This window comes from Schistocerca cancellata, chromosome 6 (assembly GCF_023864275.1).
Source record: "Schistocerca cancellata isolate TAMUIC-IGC-003103 chromosome 6, iqSchCanc2.1, whole genome shotgun sequence".
In the NCBI taxonomy this organism is placed as follows: Eukaryota; Metazoa; Arthropoda; class Insecta; order Orthoptera; family Acrididae; genus Schistocerca; species Schistocerca cancellata.
This window is the reverse complement of record NC_064631.1, coordinates 427,160,028-427,174,831: the sequence shown is the minus strand read 5'-3', so window position 1 is coordinate 427,174,831 and position 14,804 is coordinate 427,160,028.

The following is a 14,804-nucleotide window of genomic DNA, read 5'->3' as shown; positions in this document are numbered from 1 at the left end:
ACGGTTTTTACCGGCCGATAGAATCTTCACAGGTTATTCGGTTCCTGTGGAACCCTCCCATGCTTACAATTAGGGTTTGATTAAAAACTCCATCCGATGTTTATCTTGAGTAACAGGTAATTTGGGCAAACTATGTCTTCAATAGGCGCAACACTCAACACTCAGGGCAAAGAATCGTCTCACGTCGAGCGTCGTGGATTCTCCTTCGAAGATTTCGTCTGTCTCTCACCTGTATATGGCCTTCCTCAAAGTTGTACTAAAAGATATAATATAAGGTTATAATGTTTATCGACGTAACGTAGTTTTCAATAAGGTCCAAAGCTGACTGGAAATTAAATCCCATCAAATGGAACACAATTATTGTAAAAAAAAGACGAATGAACCTGCCATTCAAAGCAGTGCATCTACTGACTCCTTGCACCATGGGTTCTTGTTTCCATGTCAGGACGACTCCAACGGGAACTCTACATTTGATTCTAGCAAGCAGGTGATAAAAATGCCAACCCTACCATTTGTTAGCAACGTCCAGAGCTCGTATACAATACCCCGTGAATAAATAATAGGAACCTGCCTGAATCATCATTTCTGTCGCTGGACTAGCGATATCGTTAAACAAAGTTTGCCAATTAAATATTTCTGGTAACAGAATGTACTTAGTACACGAAATCCGCACCATCTAATACTACAAATTATTTCAGCCTTTTCATACCAATTAGTTTCAGCAGTACAAATCATTTACGCGACGTATACAGCAGTATGTTTCTCATTGTGAACAGAATGTCGCACACCCATATGAGACGAAGCACGCTTTCACAGAATGAAAATACTGCAATGGACAGTGAATTACAGCACGATTTCACGAGTTTATGTTTTCCTCTGTGTGAAAGACTCCAGGATATTATTTGCGAGAGGTATCGGATAAACTTCTGCTTTTTCACATCAAATTACTACGGAACAAAACAAAGGAATATACATGTAATCTGGCACTTTGGTATATTGGAAGTAATGTCCGTATTTACGTAACTCGTGTCTCAGAAGGATATTCTGTTAAGCACGTTGTAACTTAACCTGTTGGACTGTTGCTTGTAAACTGAGGCTGTTTGCGACATAAAAGATAAATTAAAATAATTATCTGTGTCAGTCACCTTTACTTGCTCCCACGACGCAGTTAGAGGGCTTACGACCTCATCTTCAGATGGCTCAGTGTATTAAGTTACATTTTAGTTTACTGGATGCAGCCAGTTGTCTTTTTTTTTTCAATTTTATTTTGAACATTTTTCAGCATAAAGAACAATATGGTTCGTCCTAAATATACATTTTCATCATTAGATGGCACACAAGCAAGAAACAACAACACAAACAGTCAAGAGTTTGTACATCTTGGAAGACACGTATCTCCACAGTATTCTTATCATTGAGATGTAGAAGAAATGAAAACACTAGACCACTGAGAATATTGAAATAACCCTCATGATTTATGTAACTGAATGAGAGTACCAAAGTTAGGTAGAGAAAGACACCACGAAAACACTACAGAATCACCTCCAGCTTCCACCGCACCGTGCACACACTGCGTATTACCCGTCACATGATCCGTCGTAGCATTCGACGCCCACCACCATTAGAAAACGAAGTAAGACATTGACTCTTCCGGGTCACACTCAGTGCTTCCAATCAGCTAATCTCCATTTCCTGTGTTGTTTGACTCAATGAAGACGTGGACTGTTTGTGTTGTTGTTTCAAGCGTGTGATATCTAAAGCTGAAAATGTGTACTTATAACGAACCAGTGGGTTGTTTCTGCTGGAACATAAGGTAAATGATGTTCAAAGCACACAGCTGGCTACATCCACCAAACAAAAATGTAGTCTAGTCCACTGGTCCACCTGAAGATGAGAGTGTAAATCACCCAAACGGGCCGTTGGGGAAAATAAAATTGACTGATGCAGATAGTTGTTTTAATTTCTTTTTATGTTATAACTTTCAACGTCGCTATCGTATGAAAGCGTTTTTGTAAAGGACTAGATGTGACCACTAAATGGCGCAGTTCGCACCAGTTATTTTGGTCCACATTTAGTTCACCCGACAATGCTTGGCTGGGATTCTATTGTGGAGGTCCACTGACTCCCCTTGTCTGTGGCGTTCGCAGACGATACACTGTAAAAACAAAGGCAACGTTACTAAAACAATATTACGATAGTTAGGAAGAGCTGCTTCCCATCGTAAATATTTATTTCACAGTAAATTATTTGGGGCTGCAGCCCATCGTCTAGACATGACACATATTAAATCAAAGTCGAATATTTACGCCTGTCTTCTTACATTTTCGGTCATCCAGAGACAATTTTAAAGCGTTATAAGATATTTTTTGGGCGTCTAAGTAACAAGTCAACCTATTTTTCCAATCTTTGATTGTCTTTCTTCTGCAAGGCTTACTTTACTTGGTATTAGTTTTCCTCATGTTGTGAAGGTACTGTGTCAGTTACTTGTGAAACACTTCCTTCAACTTACATACATTATGAAAAAAATGGGAAACTAGCAAAATGGTCATTAACAACGGAAATTTTAATGGAATAGTTCGCTCATAAGTATAATAAGAGACGATCAGTGTTTGACCCAAGGCATGGAACCACGTATGATTTAATCAAATATTACTTCGAAATAAATGGAACTGGTTGTTGTCTTCACTCAACAGTTCAATGTAGAATCTATTTGGAAGCTCTACACTCATCATGAATTATACATAACCATATTCTCTTTGGATTTGGAACACAACACGACGAGTGTTTCCTTTCTTTCGGAACAAATAACTTTTCTTCTGCTTGTTTATACTAGAGACCCGACAAGATATCAAAGATGGAAGGCGAATGAGATCAATACGAGTACACTGCTTGCGATTCACATGTAGCGTGAAGAACGCAGAACCATAACTAGACCTGTTTCTTCAAATTATGATTTATATATCAAATCACTGTACTTAACGACAATACTATGGTCATTACAGAATGACGTAAAAATCCAGGTACACGTAGCTAAACATAAAATAAACAATTTCGCATTCTGCATTTTATATTTCTTGAACGATTTTCATTTTGCTCACTTCTTTTACGGTAAAAGGCTTTTAGTTCTTCGTTAATGTGCCAGTGGAGTCTGTCTCGAATAGTCTACGGTGTGCTAATAAATTCCTTTTCCTACTATTCCAACTGGGAAGTACTTTGGCATCACTCTCTGTGCCCAGAAGAACAAAATACGTAAAACAAATAAATTATTATTTCTGACAAATTTTCTAAGTGAACAGACAAAATTACTGATTGGAACGGATTCAAGTTTCGTACATACGTAACTGGCAACAGGTCTAATAAAATAGTGTAGATCGATCTAATTTCAACTTAGAAGCAGAGTTATCGCTGGACGGCATGTTGCAGGTTGCATGGCTCATAAAATGGCTCCGTTGCACGTCGTTGATAGTAGCCTTTCCAGTAACGTCAGGTGCTTTTTTATCAAAGAAGTGATATCGACAGTTAATTGATCAGGTGTTAATGCTACTTTTTATCGGGATATAACGACAACCTCTAATGTGACGCACTGTTGTTATTGCGACCCATTAGTACTGTAACCGGCAGCAGGTCGCAAACTGAACGAATGACTGTAAAAGACTTTATGGCATTCTGGTGTCCTGACAAAGAAAACGCCATAGCATAAGATACACCTCTTTCGGTTGGTCACTAGATCGGCATGTTGGGTATATTTGTCCTCGCCCGTTTCCTCGTTCATTTATTCAGGCCCTCTGGAGGCTGGGCTCACCCTATAGTTACATCAGCTTCCCGCGAGCAGCTACGCGATGTATGGTGGCGGGATTCATATTGCAGCCGTATCACCCCACCCCTTCCCTCTAATCCGTTCTCTCAATGGCGTGTAAAAAGTAATGACCGTCACTATGCTTCCACCACTCCAGTTTTGTCGTCATCATGATTACACGAGATGTATGTGGGATCCAGGAATACGTGCCTAAGCTCATTTTGGAATTTTAGGAGCAAGCCTTTCCATCATGCGTACTGCCTTTCCTGCAGAGCCCACATTGGCTTTTGCTGGGTATTTTTATGATTATTTCACAGTACCTGCACAGAGGTACTGCTCCGAATAATTTTCGTATGTTTCTTTAATCCAACATTGTAAATAGTGTCCGACTGATACCTGTGCTAGAAGCCGCGTAAGCTTCGAAAAAAAGCAATCAGCAACAATCGAATGCAAAACTTGTACAACTGAACCCAAAGACGATATTTACGAGTTAAAAAGGGTAATATGTTGGCGAGGACTGCTTGTATTGGCGTAACGACATCGACAGTTCAAAAAAAAAAAAAAAAAAAAAACAAAAAAAAAACAGTTTTACCTGTTCGCTGAGGTCGGTGAATGTGCGACGAAATTTACAAAACAACAGTTTCTTAGCTTCAGTCAAGCTTATTTTTGCAAAACTGGGGAGAAGCATTTCGGCAGGATGCTGACATCGCCACGTGCCTAGCTATTACTGATATACGAATTATTAATTCCAGATTAATGTAAAGTATGAAAATATTTGTGTTGGATGCACAAGTGCACACTAGCACAGCAAGCAAAAATATTTGCAAGAATTAGGCTGTCCATGACAGCAGCGTGCTGCCGAAACGCCTTGTGCCAAGAAATATTGCGAAATAAAATTCAGTGAAGTAGAGAAAACGACAGTTTATAAATTACAATTCGACGAACACTGAACATCCTTAGCTGCTTACAGGCGTTGACGTACGTCAGCGGGGACAGATGAAAATGTGTACCCCAACTGGGACTCGAACCCGAGATCTCCTACTTACATGGCAGACGCTCTATCCATCTGAGCCACCGAGGACAGAGAGGATAGCGCGACTGCAGGGATTTATCTCAGGCACGCCTCCCGCGAAACTCACATTCCCAACCTATTGTCCCGCCTACATTCGTAGTGCCCCCGCCCATTGTACCCATTACTCGCGGCGCGTTGCCGATTCCCGTAAGAGTTCGGGCACTGTTTGCGCATTCGCACAGAAGAAGATGATGGTCAAGTGGCCGGTGAGCCTTAACTATATAGTTTATAACATATAGTTTATAAATTGTCGATCCAGTCTATATGCCATTTTTAGGTAGTTTTGAAGACAGTGATTTCTGGGGTTTCCTCGATGTGATCAAACGATGACGATTTAGTTTCTGCTGCTGAATCCATTTATCATAAAAGATCACGGTGACTGACCTAGACGTCTTCATCAACCTCCGTGAGCTGTTTTGACAGTCGTTGAGATATTACGCACAAAAATGAAACCGTCTGAAGAGCAAAGGCGTGCCACTAGTTTACGAATAAATTTCGCTGGAATGGTAGAAAGCGCCGTCCGACAAGGCAGTGGGTGTGCGCGTGCCTGGACAGCGGCGGCGCGTGAGGTGGATCCCGCAGAGGTGGGTGGCAGGGCGGCGGCTGTTGCGCGGGCAGCCGCCATGGCACGGGCAGGGGTTCGGCGGCCGGCGGCCGGCGTGGCGCCTACCTTCGGCCAGTCCCATGAATGCGCGCCGATCGCCTGTGGGCGGCTACTCGACGCCCCGAGGGCCGCCAGTCGCCGAGGGCTCAGCTGGTGAGGCGCAGCACGAGTGAGCGGACGCAGCAGCAGCAGCGGACGCAGCAGCGGCAGCTGGAACGGCGAGCTCGCGGCGCCGGGCCCCGCGTCGGCCGCTCGCCATCACACCGACGACGACAACAACACGCCGCGCCACGCGCACTGCTCAGCGGCGACGCGCTCGCACTGCCGGGCTGCGCGCCAACATGGCCGACGACGACGACGTCGCTGCGCGTGCAGACCGCCGCTCGTGCCGCCTCGCCGCTCTCGCCGCAACTGGCGGCCCGCAGTTCCGGCGGCCGCCGCGGCGCGCCCGCGCGGCGCTGCAGGCGCCGCCGCCACCGCCGCACCGACGGCGCCGGCGACGGCGGCCCACCGGCCCCCGCCTGCCTCTTCGCTGCCGCGGCGCTCTCGAACAACGGCCGACTGCAGTGAAAATGACGACCAAAGTAGGACAATGACGTGCCGAAACACGTGCCCCACCAGCACTATTCATACGCAGTGTTTTACTTGTGAAAGTCCTTCAACAGTTTGAGTTTTTGTTTTCTGTTGAACGCAGTGGTAAAACTCCATCGTCAAGGTTCACAGGCACTTAGAGCTATAAATATACACCGAAATGTCGGAAAATGGATGTTCTGTAGACATACACTACTGGCCATTACATTTCCTACAGCACGAAGATGACGTTCTACACATGCGAAATTTAACCGACACGAAGAAGATGCTATGATATGCAAATGATTAGCTTTTCAGAGCAATCACACAAGGTTGGCGCGGGTGGCGAAATCTACAACGTGCTGACATGAGGAAACTTTCCCATCGATTTCTCATACACAAACAGCAGTTGACCGGCATTGCCTGCTCAAACGTTGTTGTGATGCCTCGTGTAAGGAGTATAAATGCGTACCATCACGTTTCCGACTTTGATAAAGGTCGAATTGTACCCTATCGCGATTTCGGTTTATCGTATCTCGACATTGCTGCTCGCGTTGGTCCAGATTGAATGACTGTGGAATCGGTGGGTTCAGGAGGGTAATACGGAACGCCGTGCTGGATCCCAACGGCCTCGTATCACTAGCAATCTAGATGACAGGCATCTTATCCCTATGGCTGTAACGGATCGTGCAGCCACGTCTCGATCCCTGAGTCAACAGATGGGGACGTTTGCAAAACAACAACCATCTGCACGAACAGTTCGACGAAGTTTGCAGCAGCATGGACTATCAGCTCGGAGACCACGGCTGCGGTTACCCTTGACGCTGCATCACAGACAGGAGCGCCTACGATGGTGTACTTAACGACGAACCTGTGTGCACGAACAGCAAAACGTCATTTTTTCGGATGAATCCAGGTTCTGTTTACACCATCATGGTGGTCGCATCCGTGTTTGGCGACATCGCGGTGAACGCACATTGGAAGCGTGTATTCTTCATCGCCATACTGGCGTATCACTCGGCGTTATGGTATGGAGTGCTATTGGTTACACGTCTCGGTGACTTCTTGTTCGCATTGACGGCACTTTGAACAGTGGACGTTATATTTCAGATGTGTTACGACTCGTGGCTCTACCCTACATTCGATCCATGCGAAACCCTACATTTCAGCAGGATAATGCACGACCGCATGTTGCCGGTCCTGTACGGGCCTTTCTGGATACACAAAATGTTCGACTGCTGCTCTGGCCAGCACATTCTCCAGATCTCTCACCAATTGAAAACGTCTGGTCAATGATGGCCGAGCAACTGGCTCGTCACAATACGCCAGTCACTACTCTTGATGAACTGTGGTATCGTGTTGAAGTTGCAGGGGCAGCTGTACCTGTGCACACCATCCAAGCTCTGTTTGACTCAGTTCCCAGGCGTATCAAGGCCGTTATCACGGCCAGAGGTGGTTGTTCTGGGTACTGATTTCTCAGGATCTATGCACCCAAATTGCGTGAAAATGTAGTCAAATGTCAGTTCTAGTATAATATATTTGTCCAATGAATACCTGTTTATCATCTGCATTTCTTCTCGGTGTAGCAATTTTAATGGCCAGTAGTGTAATATAGATGTTCGCACTTCGATGTAATACTGTCGATATATAGATAATATTCATGTATTTCCATGGTACGCCCAGTTTTCATAGATAGATATTCAGCAATCACAGGCCCTGTAGACCACGCGCTGCTTCCACAAACTGCCTCCATTCCTTCCTGTTTTGTGCCCGGTTCCTCTTGGTGTCTTCAATCCCTAGGGCTGCTAGATCCTTCGCCAGGTCTTCCATCCAGCGCTGTCATGGTCTTCCAATGGGGCGTTTGGCGTTTGGTTTCCCCTCTAATGCTATCTTTGTCTGTCTTCCATGTGGCATACGGGCTACATGGCCCACCCAATGTATTCTTTTGCTCTTTACCTTCCGTAGGATAGTTGTTTGTCGCATCAGAAGGTAGATTTCTTTATTTTTCCGCCTCCTCCATTCTCCGTTATCTAAAACTGGTCCCCATATCTTCCTCATTGCTCTTCTTTCAAATATTAATAGTATTTCCCTTTCTCGATTAGTCATGCTTCATGTTCCTGAACCGTACATTACTGCTGGGCATATCACTGTGTTGTAGATTTTCATCGTAGTGTTCACTGAGATCGATTTAGAGCCAAGCGTCTCTCTGAGGGAATGCATGCATTTCGTTCCCACTGCTATTCTTTCCTTGATGTACATTTTTATGTTGTTGTCCGTAGTAAATCAAGATCCCAAGTATTTGAACTGGTCTACTCTCTTGAACCTCTTGCCATCTATTTCAAGAAATTCTATCTGCTCTTGTCGTCTTCCTAATTGCATGAACTCTGTTTTGTCTCGATTCACTTTGGGCCCTACTTTCTGTGCATTATTGTCCATTTTCCGGTAGATTTCTTTCAACTCGTGCTTTGATTCACTATGTCATCTGCATATGCGAGACAATTGAAGTTACCGTCCATCTCTACTCCAGCCCACTCCTGTTGCCTACACTCTTTTATTACTTTCTCTAAGATGACAGTGAACAGAACACATGAGAGAGCATCCCCTTGTCTGAGGCCTGTCTCAATATTGAATGTTTCTGATGTGAATCCTCAGAAGCGTACTGCTGCCTTTGACCCTTCCATACAAGCTTGCACCATTCTCACTAGCTTCTCAGGGATTCTGAAGTCCCGCATTGCATTGTATAGGCTATTGGCTGGCTCTGAGCACTATGGGACTTAACATCTATGGTCATCAGTCCCCTAGAACTTAGAACTACTTAAACCTAACTAACCTAAGGACAGCACACAACACCCAGCCATCACGAGGCAGAGAAAATCCCTGACCCCGCCGGGAATCGAACCCGGGAGTATAGGCTATTCCTGTGGATGCTGTCATACGCACGTTGAAAATCGACGAACAGGCTGTAGATATCTTTATCATATTCCCAATGTATTTCAAACAATTGACTTAGGTACGCCCGGTTTTTATATTTACTATAATTAGATATAGTAGTAAAATTTTATCACAAAAATAAGTTACATAACCTTGTTTTCTTGAGGTGACAGTTAAAATGTTGACTATTTTAGAAATGACAAATTTTTTTCCAACGGTCTTATTAAATGTATAAATACATCATCGCTACTTCAGCATATTATACCATTCTCAAATGACAGCTTACCATGAAGTGTATCAATGTACTATTCTTTCTTTTTTGAGTACGCTGTGTTCGTGTCGATCATATTTACGTGATTAGAAGTATAAAGTTGAAATAAATATGGAGTGTGTCCACCCTTCGCCATCATTATGGTTTTAGCTCTTCTGTGGATACTTTCAATTTTTGTGTTGAAATGGCACACCATTCTTCCTCAAGACCCGACGCCAGAGAAGGTTCTAATGTTGGACAATGGGGTCGGGGTGGTATCGACGATCTAACTTATCCCGAAGTTATTTCACTGTGTTCACGTCTGGGTTCTAGACAGGCCAGTAAAATTGAGGAATATTACTATCCATAAACTACTGCATTGTGGAACGGTTGATCTACTGTGCACACTGCTCAATGTTGTCACATGTTTTAATATCTTTTCGCATTTAGACTTTCCTTAAGCGCCATAAGGGGACGATATCTACGAAAAACACCGCCATTGTGTAACACCCCTCCTCTGTACTTTACTGTTGGCACGATACAAGATGGCAGGTAGCGTCCTCCAGGCATTCCTCATACCGAAACCCCTACATCGGATTGCTAGAGCGTATATCGTGATTCATCAATCCAAATAACTTGTTTAGAGTCACCCACTGTCGCTCTTTACACCACACCACCTCAAGTGTCGCTTAACATAGACTACAGAAGAGCTTAGCTCATGAGTTGCCCGACCATTGTACCCCATTCTTCGCATCTCAGCGCTAGATGGACTGGACTGATAGCGCTTTGGAACTCACGAGTGATTCTTCCCGCTGATTTCATGCCATCTTTACACCCACTATCCGCAACGGTCTACGGTTCCTGTCCTTCAGTACATTCGTTTAGCTTTGGTTTTTCCTTTGCGTCACCACTTGACAATCACATCACCAACAGTCGACCAGGGCAGCATTAGAAGGGTTTAAATGTCCCTGATATATTTGTTACCCAGGTGACATCCACTGACTAGTCTATTTTCAAAATCACTAAGCACTCCTGACTGACCTTTTCTGTTGTTACTGCTTCTCAACTGAAAACAGTGCTCTCTCCACCTCGTTTCATAATGGCAAATCTACCTTGTGTGACATCTAATGGTCAATACCACACCAGATAGCTGTGTCTGGATACTTTAGTAAAAAATCGGACTATTTGGCAAACATCCGCACAGGAACTGGGCCAGAGTGTGACGTCACACAGAGGAAGCGTGTCATTGATTCAAGGAAATGTGTGAAGTCCGACGCTCGCTCTGTGTTCACCTGCGACCCAAGTTGTGAGGATTGCTTACTTTATGTTCGAATCGCAGCAACAGCAACTAGATCCCAACAAATATGAGGCACAGAGGCTATAAAACGTTTAAGAATCTGCTCTTAATGACCCACTATCTACCATTAAAGCTAATTAAGAGTGGAAAACGAATGTTAACAACGATATTTTTACTTTAGAAAAGCTCTCATATTAGTCTTTTGCAGCTTGAAATGATAACTTTGCATAAAATATCCAAACACAATATCATGTTGTGGGAAGTTATTCTTAATAGATAGAATGGAACACAAAACCGTTACAATTTCAGCGACGGAAATGTCGTAAATCCGTACAGCTATACGTAATAGTTATTATACATAATTGTTTTAAGCAACGATTACATTTTTCCCGAAGTTAACTTCGGAATACTTCGATCAACAGCGAACGAGTAAGGACATAACTCGTATTTGTGTGCCGAAATACACCCAACAAAGCTCCCATGAATGGGTAGCGTTATCAAATTATTAACACACCGTTACTGGGTCACATATCTTGTAGAAAGTCTTAACTGTAATATATGAAGTCTGTTACTGAGCCGTGCGCAGTTCGTGTTCATGCCGTTTATTGTTTGTCATCTTCTCTTACGGTATTGCCGCCTCGTTTTCTTATTCCTTTTACTGGCGTCACTAACTTCCTGCCTTACCTGGCAGAGTGGCAGCAGCAGCGCTTATCGATAAGTGCACTGGCGTACCATCTCTGGAGCGACCGATATTATTTCCGAGTCGTCGTGTGTGTGGCCCCCAAATTCTATAAGTCCCTCCAGATCCTTGAGCGTCATGCACTCCGCCTCGCCTTCCGTATACGCCTCCCGTCCCCCACGCGGATCCTCTATGATCTCATTCCTTTCCCCCATCTGCTCCTATTTCTCGAACATATCCGCATCCTCTACACCTCCCGCCGCCTAGAACCCCCTCACCTCCTGGTTGCTCCTCTCCTCTCCCATCCCCGCCCCCTGCCACGTCTTCACTGTTGTGTCCCCCCTACCCTCCATCTCTACACCCTACATCTCCTTTCCCAAGGTGGCTTCCATCAACTCCCCCTCCCGGATGATGCCCTCTCTCCCACCATTTATCCCTCCTATCAACTCTGATCCTCACTCCCCCTTCTTTCCTCTGTCCTTTTCCCGGGCTCCCTCTCCCCCCCTTCCATCCTCTTTCTTCCCCACCACCCCTTTCTTTGCCCCCTTCTCTCCCCCGAGTCCTTTTACATTTCCCTCCTGCCGGCCGGTGTGGCCGTGCGGTTAAAGGCGCTTCAGTCTGGAACCGCGTGACCGCTACGGTCGCAGGTTCGAATCCTGCCTCGGGCATGTATGTGTGTGACGTCCTTAGGTTAGTTAGGTTTAATTAGTTCTAAGTTATAGGCGACTGATGACCTCAGCAGTTAAGTCGCATAGTGCTCAGAACCATTTCCCTCCTCTGCCTCCTCTCATTCCCTCTCGCGTCTGCCCTTCTCCCCCTTTATTAGTCCTCTCCCTGCTTGGTTCCCCCCCCCCCTTTTCGTTTTTTCCTCTCCTCCCTCCTTGTTTTTCCCCCTCCTCCAGGTCCCCCCCCCCCCATCTACCTTTGGCTCGGGAGTGCCATATTTGTGCCGCCATTTTCGTGCAGTGTTTTACCGTGTGTGTTCCGTGTTGGGTCTTTTGGGAAGTGTAGCGAACAGCCATCATACTGTCGCTGGGTGTGATTTTTTATCTCTTGCGAACAGACACCAGACTGTCGCCCTGTTTTTTAATTGTGTGTCTACTATGTTACTTGTCTGATTCCTGTGTATTTTATCAACATTGCCAACCCCTTTTGCTTTCTGTTTTAACTTTCCGCATTTTTACGCCATTTTACACTTTAAGTCACCATTTTATCGCCTGTTTTTCCTTGTTTCTTTCTTCTTTTTTTTTTAAAAAAAATCTGTAGGCTGTAGAGTAGCGTACTAAGCTGCTGCCAGCCCCCCCCCCCCCCCCATTCGAGGGGAATTGAAAATCAATAAAGAAAAAAAATGTGTCTGGCAGTCAGTTGGAGACAGACCAGCACTGCAGTCGGGAAGCAGCAACAGTCAAGTCGGGGAGCGCTGGCGACACACTTGAACTGTCTGACGGAAGGAGACAGGAGCAGGAACGACCGTTTGTTGGTGGTTCGGTCGGTCTTCTCATCGGCCGACGTGTATTTGGTCGTTTGACCGCTTCCGGGCCTAGGCAGTCGGTCGGTTAGGGCAGCGCAGCCAGGAAGTCTCCATGGCGCGCAGCCAGGCCGGAGCCGCTGGAGGAGTGCATGCGCTGTTGGGGTTGTTAGGCGCTTCTTGCGAGGGTTACGAAGTTCGTTGCGGAGTTTCCCGCGAACAACGTGTGTGCATTGAAGTCGGCTAGAATTGCAGCCGTCTTCCTGTGTTCTGTTTAACTTAATTTAATTCATTTCTTCATTAGTGAAGTGTACCAGCGGTATCTTCTGCCTTGTGGCCGTTGACGTTCCAGTGACCTAGTAGTTGACGTAGTTTTTGGCAGTGTATTTTCCTCGTCGTGCTGATGCTGTCCAGCACGGTGTGTAGTTAGGCAGCTGAGGTGTTGTTGGTAGTTTTGGGGATTTTTTCTGACTTGGCTGGATTGGGCACCAGTATCCAGAATGTTGTGCTGTTGACATATTGTTGACGTTTTGCTGGTCAGGTGGAGCAGAAATGATCTTGTTGGTTGGTTCGTTGGCTGGTTTGCGTTTGGGTTGCCTTCCGATTAAGAGGTTGTCGGTCTGGCTGCCTATCTCATCTAAACATGCGTCAGTTTTACCTTCCCAGGCCGATCCTTGGAACCTTCTGAGCCCCTCTCCTTGTGTTTTACATAGTGATTTACTTTTTAGTCTTGAGTACTCAGTGTGGCCTTCAGCCGAGTCTTAGCTTATTAAAGTTGCAAGGCTTTTCTTCTTAGGCCTTAAAACGTAAAAAAAACATTGTTTCTTGTTTGGTATGTGGCCTTCACCCGAGTTTCAGCCTTTCAAAATAAAATTGGAAATTCCTTTTGCCTAGGCCTTAAGCCATAAATTGATTTCAAGTTGGTATGTGGCTTTCAGCCGAGTTTTCAGCCTATTTAGATTTAACTTTGAAAATCTTTGTTTCAGCCTTAAGCCGTAACACTGTTCTTGAATAATGTGAGGCCTTTAGCCGAGTTCTATGGGAAAATTTAAGCTAAGGCTTTCAGCTCATTTATATTGAAGATAAAAAAAATTGTTCTAAAGAAGTTAAACCTCCAGAAGAACTCCTGCACCTCAATTCCTTGCTTAGGCCTTGTGCCTTGGTTTTTCGATGTCGCCTTCAGCCGATCTCTGTTAAATCAAAGGAGGTCTTTCGTTAAAACCTTGAGAGTTTTGAATCTTGCTTGTGGGATTGTGCGTTTTAAGAAATAAAGTTTATATATTGAGTGCAACTGACAGTAACTTATTATGGCCCCATTCCACAAATATGACAGCATCCGCTCAGTCCTGCTAGCCCAGGGTTTTCAGTTACAGATTCCTAGAAATAAATTATCCGCATAGTGCAAAGAATTACAGAGGCGTTTGAACTCAGGCGTTAGTATCTTGAGTAGCTAGGTGAGGGCAATTAATGGGTTTTTGTTGGGTATAGATCGTTAAATACAAAGCAAACATCATGGTAAAAGAATGAAAACCAATAGAACTAATAATTGGCTTTATATTACAGTCGCTGGCCTAGTTAAACAAAATATTTTGTCACAGTGCTGTATTTTATACCTAAGAATCTCATCCATCACGTGTGTCAAATTACTATTTCGTTTTCCGTTACCATGACTAAGCCGTTTGCGTACCATCCACTGTACTGGCGATGCTGTTAAATTCAGTGCCAAAAAATCCTTTGTAGCAAAAGAATCTCCAATTTCTTAATGGCGTTTAAAAAATTATTCAGGTTTCCGTCACACACAGTTTATGTCTTGGACTCTTATTGTGGATCACTGTATATCGTGCCTGCGATTATTAATAAACAAATTAACAACAGATTGACTGTCCCTAAAACTATAAAGGAGAAGGGGAACAAAAGAGATAAATCAACATAACATCAATATGTTATGTCTGACATAAGGCATAATCCCTTTTGAATACACCTCAGTTATAATCATCCATCTACAATCAGCACGAAAAGCTCATTACAGTTAATAGGTCAACGGTTCCAGTTGAATGTAGGGTATGAATATTGTCATGCATTCTTCCATTGCTCTGTATCCCGTGCCATTTATAGTTGCCATGACAGTCCAACACTA